The sequence below is a fragment of the Acomys minous genome, assembly GCF_964271855.1.
Source record: "Acomys minous genome assembly, chromosome: 2".
NCBI classification, from domain to species: Eukaryota; Metazoa; Chordata; class Mammalia; order Rodentia; family Muridae; genus Acomys; species Acomys minous.
The window spans coordinates 50,618,243-50,630,760 of NC_140484.1; the positions used below are offsets into that span (position 1 = coordinate 50,618,243).

Sequence of the window (12,518 nt, forward strand, 5' to 3'; positions counted from 1 at the left end):
GAACAACATCCTTCACAACAGCCACAAATAATATAAAATATCTTGGTGTAACTCTAACAAAACAAGTGAAAGACCTGTATGAAAAAAACTTCAAGCAAGTCTCTAAAGAAAGACATTGAAGAAGACATAAGAAGATGGAAAGATCTCCCATGCTCATAGATTGGTAAAATTACCATAGTAAAAATGGCCACCTTACCAAAAGCAATCTGCAGATTCAAGACAATTCCTATCAAAATTCCAACACAATTCTTTACACACCTAGAAAGAGCAATTCTCAATTTCGTGTGGGTAAAAAAACCCAGGATAGCTAAACCAATACTGTATAATAAAAGATCCTCCAGAGGTGTCACCACTCCTGATTTCAAGCTGTACTATAGAGATATAGTAATAAAAACCGCACGGTATTGACATAAAAACAGACAGATCAATGGAATTGAATTGAAGATCCAGAAATAAATCCACACACCTATGGGCACTTGATTTTTTGACAAAGAAGCCAAAAACCATACAGTGGAAAATAAAACATCTTCAACAAATGGTGCTGGTCTAACTGGATGCCCGCATGAAGAAGAATGCAAATAGATCCATATCTATCACCTGGTACAAAATGTAAGTCAAAGTGGATCAAAGGCCTCAGCATAAAACCAGATATGTTTAATGTTATAGAAGAGAAAGTGGAAAAAAGCCTTGAACACATTGGTACAGGAAACAACTTCCTGTACAGAATAACAGCTCAGGCATCAAAATCAACAATTAATAAATGGGACCTCATGAAACTGAAAAGCTTCTGTAAGGCAAAGGACACTGTCAATAGAACAAAACTAAAGCCTACAGAATGAGAAAAGATCTTCTCCAACTCTACATCTGACAGAGGGCTAATATCCAAAATACATAAAGAACTCAAGAAATTAAACACCATCAAACCAAATAACTCAATTAAAAAATGGGATTCAGACCTAAACAGAGAATTCTCAACAAAGGAACTTCCAATGGCTAAGAAACATTTAAAGAAATTCTCAATGTCCTTAGTCATCAGGGAGATGCAAATCAAAATGACACTGAGATTCCATCTTACAACTGTCAGAATGGCTAAGATTAAAAACTCAAGTGCCAGCACATGCTGGAGAGGATGTGGAGTAAGGGGAACACTCCTCCATTGCTGGTGGAAGTGTACACTTGTACAACCACTGTGGAAATCCACCCGGCAGTTTCTCAGAAAATTGGGAATAGTTCTGCTTCACGACCTAGCTATACCACTCCTGGGCATATACCCATAGATGCTCCACTATATCACAAGGACACGTGCTCAACTATGTTAATAGCAGTTTTATTCACAATAGCCAGAAACTGGAAACAACCTAGATGTCCCTCAACTGAAGACTAGATAAAGAAATGGTGGTATATTTACACAGTGAAATACTATTCGGCTATTAAAAATAAGGACATCATGAAATTTGCAGGCAAATGGATGGAACCAGAAAATATCATCCTGAGTGAGGTACCCAGACCCAGTAAGACACACATGTTGTGTACTCATTGATAAGTGGATATTAGCATAAAGCACAGGATAACCAGGCTACAATCCACAGACCCAAAGATGCCAAGTAACAAGGAAGGCCCAAGAGAGGTTGCTTGAGTCTCACTTAGAAGAGGAAATAAAATAGACATCTGGAGTAGATGGAGGGAGGGAACTGTGTGGGAGAGGGAGGGGGAGAGGGAGGGGGAGGGGGCTGTGTGGGAGAGGGAGGGGGAGAGGGAGGGGGAGGGAGCTGTGTGGGAGAGGGAGGGGGAGAGGGAGGGGGAGGGGCTGTGTGGGAGAGGGAGGGGGAGGGAGCTGTGTGGGAGAGGGAGGGGGAGAGGGAGGGGGAGGGGGCTGTGTGGGAGAGGGAGGGGGAGAGGGAGGGGGAGGGGCTGTGTGGGAGAGGGAGGCGGAGAGGGAGGGGGGCTGGCATGGGGACCAGGAGTGGGAAGGGGAAATGCTGGGAAAGAGAACAGAAGTCGATGGAAGGCATCTCTGGGACGGGGAGGCTTCCAGGAGTCTATCGGGGTGACTGCAGATGAGACTTCTCCCAGCATGGGATATGGAGCCTGAGGAGGCCACGCAGGACTTCCAGTGGAGGGAGGGGGACACCAACCCACCCACAAAACCTTGGACCCAAAATCTGTCCCGTCTACAAGATGCCCAGGGATAAAGACGGAGCAGAGATGGAGGGAATGGCCAACCAATGACTGGCCCAACTTGAGACCCACCCCATGGGAGAGTGCCAACCCCTGACACTATTAATGATAGCCTGCTGTGCTTGCAGACTAGCCTAACTGTCTTCTGATGAAAACAGCTGATGGAGACAGATGCAGGGACCCACAGGCAAATAACAGGCAGAGCTCAGGGGGTCTTGTGGAAGAGTTGGGGAGAAGGATTGAGGGAGCTGGAGGGGTCAAGGCCACCACTAGAAGAGTGAACTAACCTGGGCCCATAGGGACTCACAGAGACTGAACCACTAACCAAAGAGCATGCATGGGCTGGACTTAGGGCCCCTACACATATGTAGCAGATGAGCAGCTTGTTCTTCACGTGGGTCCCCTAGTAATTAGAGCAGGGGCTGTCTCTGACGCTGTTGCCTGCCTTTGAATCCCTTTCACATAGCTGGGGTGCCTTGTCTGGCCTCAGTGGAAGAGGAGGTGCCTAGTCCTGCTGTAACTTGATGTACCAGAGTGGGTAGGTACCCATGGGGGTCCTCCCCTACACTGGGATAAAGGGATGGGGGTAAGGGGGTGTGGGAGGGTAGGACTGGGAGGAAAGGAGGAAGGGGGCTGTAATTGGGCTATAGAGTGAATAAAAATAAAATTTAAAAAGAACTAAAAAGAATCATTTAATAGAAAATAAAGTATTACACTGAAAATTGAAAGAAAAAAAAAAAGAATCTTATTTTAAGCACCAGGCATGGTAACGCACACCTTTAATCCCAGCACTCGGGAGGCAGAAGCGGTGGATTGCTGTGAGTTCAAGGCCAGCCTGTTCTACAAAAGGAGTACAGAACAGCCAAGGCTAACATAGAGAGACCCTGTCTCCAAAACCAAAAACAACAAAAAAAATTTTTTAAATCTAAAAACAAAGAGCATTTACTCTATAGAATCAGCCTGCATGACGGGGTCAACCATCCATACAAGATGGTGGCAACCATGAGGAAGAGTTCACAGGCTCTTTTAAAGGCTTCTAGGGCAGTCCTATCTGTGGCTGCATGGCTCCAACTGGGATTGGCTGGTGGCCGTGGAAGCTACATGACTCCAGCTGGGATTGTCCAGCGGCTGTGGAGGCTACGCGACTCCAGCCAGGAGCCTTTTATCCATGTTTGATCCTCGCATTCCCCCCCCCACCCCTTGAGTACTGTTCCATCTCAGATCCTTGAGTGGAGTTCAAAGGTTGGTAGTGGATTTCAGTATCATAAGTTGGACAGTAGGATCCAATCGGACTCACTCTGTCCCTTCATCCTTTCCTGTCTTTATGTACCTGAATCAAATCTTGGATGTTATGACTTCCATTCAATATACAAGGGGCTGGCTGCATTGTGCCCTCAAAACCACGTTTGACAACATCAATGCAGTCTTGGAAAAACATGAAATAAAGTCCATCATGTAATAGGCACAAATCATGACCAGGAGAAACAGAACTTAGGGCCTGTTTTCTGGTATGTCAATAGGTAGACATTTGCCCTTTAACCAGATAGTTTTTTTTTTCCTGACTTAGCATTTCAGCCTGTTCAGTGAGACAATGGATGGCGTATTTATTCTCTCCTGTAACTACTTACAGCTGGCATTAGGATGTTATTACGGGATCCCGGGAAGGCTGAGACACTAGTCAGAGGCTAGGCAATGGGGCATTTATTAGAAGCATCTGATCCAGTTGAAGAGGCAGGGGGCAATCACATTGGCTGGACTGGTTTACATCATCTTTCAGCAAGTCCAGAGCTCAGCAGTTGCAATCCACAGGTGGCCCCTGGATGGAGTGTGTTAGCATGAAAAAGCATGAACATTGTTTTCTCAGTCTAGAAGGTTAGATATACAGATTGGACACACATGTTTTTAGCATGATGAGAAGCACGCTTAAGTCTACATTCAGAAGACAACCAAAGAGAAACTAAAATCTTTTTCTTTTTGTTTTTTCGAGACAGGGTTTCTCTCTGTAGCCTTGGCTATCCTGGACTCACTTTGTAAAGCACTGCCTTGCAAGAAATTAAAATCTTGAGCTTGTGACTGAATAATAGGCAGTCAGTTTTCTACCAGTTTATCATAACTTTATTGATCAATGTTAAAATTCTGAACTTTTTAAATCTTATAAAAATATAATAATATCGTAGAAAGGGGAAAGAAATCGCTAACATTTTCCAATTTTTACATGCCTTAAATCACTTTCTTATAACTCTACAATTTGCATTTATGTACCTTAAAACATCTTTTAAGACACTCCGAGCCAGGCATGGTGGTGCACGCCTTTAATCCTAGCACTCGGGAGGCAAAGGCAGGCAGATCACTGTGAGTTTGAGGCCAGCCTGGTCTACAAAGTGAGTCCAGGACAGCCAAGGCTACACAGAGAGACCCTGTCTCAAAAAAAAAAAAAAAAACACAAAAAAACCAAAAAACCTCCAACTTTCATAACTTGTATTTACCAGCCTTCAAACACCTTCTTAGATGCTCATAACTTAAAGTTTCATATCTTCAGACCTTACATAAACTTTACATTTCATTTATCAAGTTATTCACCACAAGACACAGGCACAAGACACATAAAGGAATAATAAAAAGTTACATTGAAATATGTTTTCCTTTTAACATGAAGCCTGTGAGCAAGACAAAGCTGTTTGCCTTTTTAAAATAAGAGGTCTATTGCCTAGTAGTTTTAACTAGCTAATGAATTGACTAATGAACTAACAGTGGACTTAACTGTCCTCTAGCTGTCAACCTACCATTAGCTTAGCCATCAATGCGATCAGCCATCAAAGTGGTTAGAATACCACAATCCTGCATTGATGCCATTTGTCGTGCTCAAATCGTCTCGGAGACCTTGGGGAATTACTGGTAGGGTTTGGGAGTCTCTGTCATAATAAGCTTAAATATATTTAGTGCCATATTCAGCAGATATCTGACAATCTTGAAGGTTAGCATATCTGAGTTAATCTTTATCTGTCTTTAGTTATCTGTTCTAAGCTACATCTCACAAACATAAAACAGAATGTTATGATCTATAATTATGGCATATTCCATAGACAAGTGTTTGAAGACCACATCTATCTCAAGTAGATCTAAAAAGGTAAACCTTGCTTATAGTTACTTTTTGTTTAACTTTGAAGACATATTCAGGATGCTAAATAAAGCTTAATCTTGTAATTAACTGCATCAGTTATTAGTATAAATTTAAATCTATTTCTGAACTAGTAACAAGGCAAAACTTTCAATCATAGATACAGTTCATAGACTGGCAATCCTGCTGATCCTGTCACAGTGCACCATTACGGACTGAGCAGCAAAGCTTAAAAGACAAAGGTTGAACTTGGCATTCAGCAGAGTACTGAACGCAGACGACAGCCCTCAATAAAGATGGGGTGAAGCTCTGACAACTAAGGTCTCCCACAACTAAGATGGCTGCCAGTAATGTGACTGGCCTTAGTTGAAATGGCAGTGAAGCTATGGTTGTGGTGGGCAATTTAAAAATATGCCCATATTCAGAAAATAAGGCTAGGCATATTCCAAAGGCAGTGATTTGATTTTTAACCTTTTTGAGAGTGAAAGTAGAGCACAATCACCAAGTTCTAACACTGTAAATAATTGAATGTCTTTAAAATTAATATACACCAAATTAAAGGTATCTCTAGAATTCACCCATTGCCAGAGTCAGCAATACAGTAGCTTGTTAATTCGAATCTACCTTTGTAACCTTAAATTTTTTACCATCATGTAAAGAATACTTTGAACCAGGATTGAATCATGTGTACAATATGTTGTAAGAGTATAACTTTTGGGCTGGAGACATGGCTCAGTGGTTAAGAGTGCCGCCTACTCTTCCAGAGGTCCTGAGTTCAATTCCCAGCAACCACATGGTGGCTCACAACCATCCATAATGTGATCTGATGCCCTCTTTGGCAGATTAAATCATTTATATACAAATAAAGTTTTAAAAAAGATTTATTTTTTAAAAAAGAATATAACTTTTAAAAAAGAAATATAATTTTGAATTTCTATAAAAATCCATATGAATTTAAAATGAGACTTGTTTTCTTAGTCCAAAAAGGAGATAAAACAGCAAGCAGAGAGCTCATTTGGGCCAAGAGGATCAATAATTGTTGTTCTATTCAACCTGGCTGTCTCAAGATGGTGGCTTCATACCATGGCAGGCTGCAGACTATGTGATCCACGTGGTTGCTATTTAAAAACATCTGTGTTTCTATAGCTGTTACAAACACGTATGTGCACATATCTGATATGTGCACATGTAAGATATATAGGAGGAAGGTGCAGCTTTAATACCTCATTAAGTAAACATTGCTTTAAATCCTATCTTTTATAAGTCTAGTTTTTAAAACACGGGACAGGAATTACATAAAAATCTTATCCCATTTTAAGATATCCTTAGAGACCTCTTTCCTTGGTCTCCTCATGCCATTTGTTGTTGCCCAGAATGGCTCCAAGCCTAAGTTGCTTGTGTTTTTGTTTTTTATTTTTTAAGATTAATTTATTATTATGTATAAAGTGCTCTGTTTGCATGTACACCTGCAGGCCAGAAGAGGGCATCAGATCACATTATGGATGGTTGTGAGCCACCATGTGGTCGCTGGGAATTGAACTCAGGACCTCTAGAGGAGCAGTCAGTTCCCTTAACTTCTGAGCCATCTCTCCAGCCCCTGAGTTACTTGTTTTAAGCTAATTTTTTGCTACAGATGTTACAGATTTTTGTTTATTTCTGTTTTTTTAATGGTGTTACAGATTTTTAACTATACCCAATAAGCAATGACCTATAACCAAGGCATGCAGAGCATAATAAACTTACATGTTAAGAACAGTCAGAAATAAACATGAAGTGGCCATACATACATACATACATTTAAAACAGACAAACAAAACTTTCCTTTCTTCCTTCCAGCGGCAATTTCAAGGGAAGAAACCTTGCTATCTGCTGAATCCAGGCAGGAACTGGGCCTTGCTTTCCAGCAGTGTTTCTTGGCTGCAGCAGATTCAGGGGGTTGCAGCAGTGGAGTAGCATCCGGGCCTCTGAAAGCTGCAGCTGCCCTTGCCTTTGCCACCGCCCTCCCCTTGGAGCTGCGAGGGGTGGAGCCCGAAAGCTAACCAAAGCCAACAGCCAGGAGCCATCCCTCGGGCATCTAGAAGGCAGAAGCACAGAAAGGAGCCTAAGCCTCAGCAGCCACCAAGGCAGACAGCATCCCCTTGAGCTGGGGGAAGGAGCTCCATGTTGGCTGCTCCAGGCTCTGGGCCCCTGGCACGGAGGTGGAGGTCACAGGATGCAAACTTTGCTGGTAGTGTGGAGCAGAGGACAGCTGGTGGGGGCCTGAGGAGCCCAGGGTGGCTTGCCCAGGGCAGTCAGGCCTTACAGAGCTTAGAGCACCCCATCTGGCCTATGATGATTCCCCCCCAAAAGTACAAAGGCAGTCCAAGAACAAAGCGAACACAGACTCACAGAGACAAAACCAGACTCCCTGGGGACCAAAAAACCAAATGGGGATAGTGGCTTATCTCATAACCAGGCTCTGCCAGACAGCAATGACCTCATCAAAAGTTCACCTGATGTGGGTCCAGAGCATCCTTAGAACCCCCAGGCCGGGAGGAAGCTGGCACATCTGCCTGTCCACCAGTGGCGTCCACATTGTATCAAGACACCAGATTTAGACACAGAGAAACAAAGACAAGAACCAAACAGAAATGTCGGGGTGATCCCCCACTCACCATAGGAGGAGAACTAACCACTCTCCTGGAAATGCTCAACTATTGAGCTTGAGTGCATGGATGCACGCGCACGCGCACACACATAGCGATTCCCAGATGAGCCCCCAAATATAAGGCCCCGAAAATCACTGAAGGAAGACTCCAGATTCAAATAGCATGTAAAAACAAAGACCATTTATTCTGCACAAACAGAATGGACAAACAGATGCAGGGGTCAGCCATCCATACAAAATGGTGGTGACCAAATCTTATTTTTCTTAAACTCTATTAAGTTTTTTAAATTATTTAACCAACTCTCCACACCCACCCAGCTCCTGGTTCCAAAATATCACCTGGGCTGTCCTTGGCCTTGGTCAGAGGAGCTGCTTTATGCAGTGGGCAGCGGTCAGTGGAATGATGCATACTTGGCTAAAGTTCTGAGACTAGGAGACGGAGTGACCTACCCTAGAGAGACGCCTATATTAACCCCACCACCGCCAAAGCTCAGGGCACATGAGGGAAGAAGAGGCGGGAAGCGTGTCACAGCCTGAGGAGGAGAGGAGTGCGGTGTCTGCTGACTTCTGGACACGATGCGGCTCTCGAATGCTTGAACTCACGGCAGCTGTGGTCATCTACATATAGTCAAGCACAGATAGAGGAGAGAGATGGGAGAGGCTCGCTTGGCCCAATTCCTTGCTGAGAATTGACTGTAGGTAGCTGGCAGAGGGAAAACTCATTCTGTGCGGAATATGTGGCTACTTACCCTATACCTGTGCAAGTAAGGGCAGCACTGGCTGGACTTAGTGGGATTTTTTTTTTTTTTTTTTTTTTTAGAAAGAGGTTAGGAGGAGGGAAATGAATTGGGGGAAAACCTGGAGAAGTTGAGGGCTGGAAATCAGGAGTACGTATGCTCATATGTTATTATATACATGTATGTAATTCTCAGAAAAAGTGTGAAAGACAAGCACTCTCCTGAAAGGATGATGACGATCAAGAGAAAGCTGCAAACAGTGAGCGTGGCTTGCCTGTCATCTCAGCCCAAGAGGCTGAGGCAAGAGAATCACAAGTTCAAGGCTTGCCTGGGCTACGAGCAGAGCCCAGGGCAGACTAACACCACCAGGACAGCAGAGACTGCAAGGCTGTGGAGCTGCTGGCTGAGGAAATTCAGCATGCACCCACCGTGGGCCTGCCGTTTGCTCCCGAGCAATAAGCGGGAGGAAAGGGAGGGCAGGATGCCTCAACAGTTAATATGTAAACATTTGTAACAACTTTGTTTACAATTACCAAGAGCTGGAAGCAGCCAAAACACCAACCAGCAGATGATTAGGTGACCGAGGGCCTGTGAGACGGCTTGAGTTAGAGGTGCCCGCTGAGCAAGCCTGACAACTGTGAAGGCGGTAAGAGAGAACCAGTGCCATAAAGCTGTCCTCTGACATCCACATAAGCAAAAGCACACACAGCCACACACGCACATCCACAATACGCATACACACACATCCATACGCACATTCACATACATAAACATATGCACATGCACCCACATGCTCACAATACACACACACACACACACACACACACACACACAGATAAATAAATAAATAAGCCAGATGTGAGTTCTAGGCCAGCCAGCACTGCATACTGAGTCTTCTCCCTCCGTCACCTCTCAAGCAAACATTATAATTATACTTAAAGTCACTTGGCTGAGTGTGTGGCTCAGCAGAAGAAGAGAGTCTGTCTGCCTGGGGTACATGAGGTCCAAGCTCATCCTCAGTACTGAAAAATAGAATCATTTATAACCAAATAAATCTCCACATATCCCCACTAAGCTGTAGAAACAGAGCCCTTCCATCACTGCCTTTGGCTCTGCCCAAAGTGGCCATCACCCCAAACACTCGCATCTTTCTCACTCACATGCATCTTTGTCTGCATCCTTCAACAACGTGCAGCTTGGCGACTTTCATGTGGGATACTGTGGTCTGTGTGGCTTACATCTCTGAGATCAATTACAGTGTGTGGACCTGAGAGGGAGGATGCGGGTAGGGGCATGAGGAAGGGCTGTGCACACGTGGATGACAGGACACAGGGGCTAGAGGGCTGGGTGGCATGGCAAACAATATGACTTCCCTCCTGGCACTCCAAGAGAGGGGTGGAAGCAAGGAACAAGAAAAAAGGGGCCGAGGGGACAAAAATGTGGAGAGGGAGCTGTTGCGGGATGTTTGACCACACTGTGAACCCCAAGATTGTGTTGTTTGCTGGGAAACACCTGTTTCTAGTTGTGGGGTGGTTCAGCCCTAGCACACACCTTTATTTAATCCAAGAGCTTTCTGCTTGAATTAAATACAATCAACCCCAGGTCAAGAGGCAGAGCAAGCAACCAGTTGACAGGGAGTGAATATAGGAAAAAAACCATAGCGAGTAAAAGGAAGTCAGGAAGATGGATAGAGAGATGCACAGGAAGTAGAGGGGAGGGACATTCAATTTGAGGGTGAAGGAGAAGGAGAGCTTCCTCTTCTTCTGGGACAACAGCTGAGGAGGAAGGTCAGCTGGGTGCTTTCTCTGCCTCTCTGAGCTAGCAGGCTTTCACCCCAGCATCTGGCTCCCGAGGGTTTGATAGAAAGAACAGGGAAGCAGCTGTGGAAACAGAGTGAGGCTGCAGGACCTGAGGAAGGTTGCAGTGGACTCCCTCAGCTGGGCTCTGTGTGTGTGTGTGTGTGTGTGTGTGTGTGTGTGTGTGTGTGTGTGTGTGTGTGTGTGTTGCTAGGCATGGAACCACACAGTGAGCAGGTGTCGATGAGCTGGCCTGCCTTAACACTGTGCTTGAGTTTTCCCCCCACATACATCTTGCTTCTTGGGGCAGGCATAGGATTCGGAGAACCAGATGGTTGCCCCAGTGATGGCTGTGGGAAGCAGGAAGTGAGCTCTAGGAGGATCTGACCAATAGGCTCCCAAAACAGGGCACAGGGAATAGTAGGCGGCGGTGAGGTCTCCAGCTGTGACAGCTCAGGGTACCCACACAGGATGTAGAGACAGTAGGAGCCAGTGAAACAAAAAGTGAGGAGCAGTGAGCAGAATGGCCAGCTAGCAGAGGCAGCTCTAACTGTCTCCCAGTAATCTCTGGCCTGGGAATATATGCAATGGGTTGTCCTTCTTTCCCACTTTTTCTTTTAAAAATTATTATTATTATTATTATTTATTATTATTTTGGTTTTTCAAGACTGGGTTTCTCTGTGTAGCCTTGGCTGTCCTGGGCTCACTTTGCAGGCCAGGCTGGCCTCAAACTCACAGTGATTCACCTGCCTCTGCCTCCCAAGTGCTGGCATTACAGGCGTGAGCCACAGTGCCTGGCTTAAAAAGAGTATTTAGTTTTAATGTATGTGTTTGGTTGTCTGTGCACCACATGCATGTAGTGCCCACAGAGGCCCACAGAGTGCATACAGATGGTTATGAGTTACAGTGTGGGTGCTGAGAACCAACCCAACTCTGGTCCTCTGAGCCGTCAGTGCTCCTAACCAGGGAGCCATCAATCACTCCTGCCCTCCTTTTAACGCATGTTTTTTGCATCTTTTATGCCTCCTTAAAGCAAACTGTACTCTGGGTAAAATGGGCTTCTGAAAAGTCTACGCCCCTTTCCCGGGAGGGCTGCCCTAGAGAACAATTGAGGAGACGCCAGAGAGGAGCCATAAGCTTGTGTCCGCTAAGACCAGGAGCCTCTCTGCCCACGTGGCCTGTTCTCGTTCTAAAGGGCAGATTCTTGCTTCCTTGCTTGCTCTAATCAAACGTTGGTGTCTTGGTCTGCTACTGTGTCCTGTCTGTATAGGTCTCTTGAGAACACAAGACCCTAGACTGCTGCTGCATCCGAGACCAGACAAAACTGGAAACTGCTTCGTAACAACCTTAGTAAGGTTCCCTACGACAGCAGGCAGGCAGCACCTTGCCCGACTTTCTTGGCGGTCCTTGGTGCCACTGTTCACACATTCACACAAGGAGCTCGCTTGTCATCACACTGGTCTTCCCCAAGACCCACACCCTGTCTGAGCATTAGGAAAACCCAAACTGAGGATCCCTCCACAAAATGTCTGAGCAGTACTCTCCAAAGCCGTCAAGGTCGTGATAAGCAAGAAGTAAGACAGAAAGAAATTGGGGCCGGAGAGTTGGCTCAGAGGATAAGAGTATGCACTGTTCTTCCAGAGGTCCAGAGTTCAAATCCCAGCCACCACATCAGGTAACTCACATGGGGGATCCAACATTTCTAGCCCCTGTGGGCTCCTGCAGTATTCACTTGTGTGAACACACACACACACACACACACACACACATACACACACACACACACACACACACACACACACACACACTTTAAAAGAAAGAAGGGAAGGAAGGAAGGAAAGAAAGAATGAAAGAAAGAAAGAAGATAGAAGGCATCATGGGCCAGAAGGGGAGACATGGTGAAGAAACAACCTATTGGTGAATGAACAGGCAGTTTGAATAAAAGGTAACTTAATAACTGCCCTGGCCTGCAGAGAGCGGTGCAGGGCTCACCTGCAGGGGGCAATGCAGGGATTGGCCTGAAGGGGGCAGTACTGGGCTCA

The 12,518-nt window shown here is 45.2% G+C and overlaps 1 long non-coding RNA gene across 4 annotated transcripts in view; it reads right to left on the bottom strand.

Annotated features, from left to right (window-relative positions):
- The window catches only part of LOC311584143, a 28,810-nt gene that overhangs the window by 9,039 nt on the left and 7,253 nt on the right, over positions 1 to 12,518 (bottom strand). For all 4 annotated transcript variants that reach the window (XR_014774801.1, XR_014774802.1, XR_014774803.1 and 1 more), the window contains exons 3-4: positions 7,092 to 7,370; positions 3,807 to 3,994 (exon numbers count right to left, since the gene is read on the bottom strand). This is a non-coding gene — a long non-coding RNA (uncharacterized lncRNA). The remainder of the gene's footprint in view (positions 1 to 3,806; positions 3,995 to 7,091; positions 7,371 to 12,518) is intronic.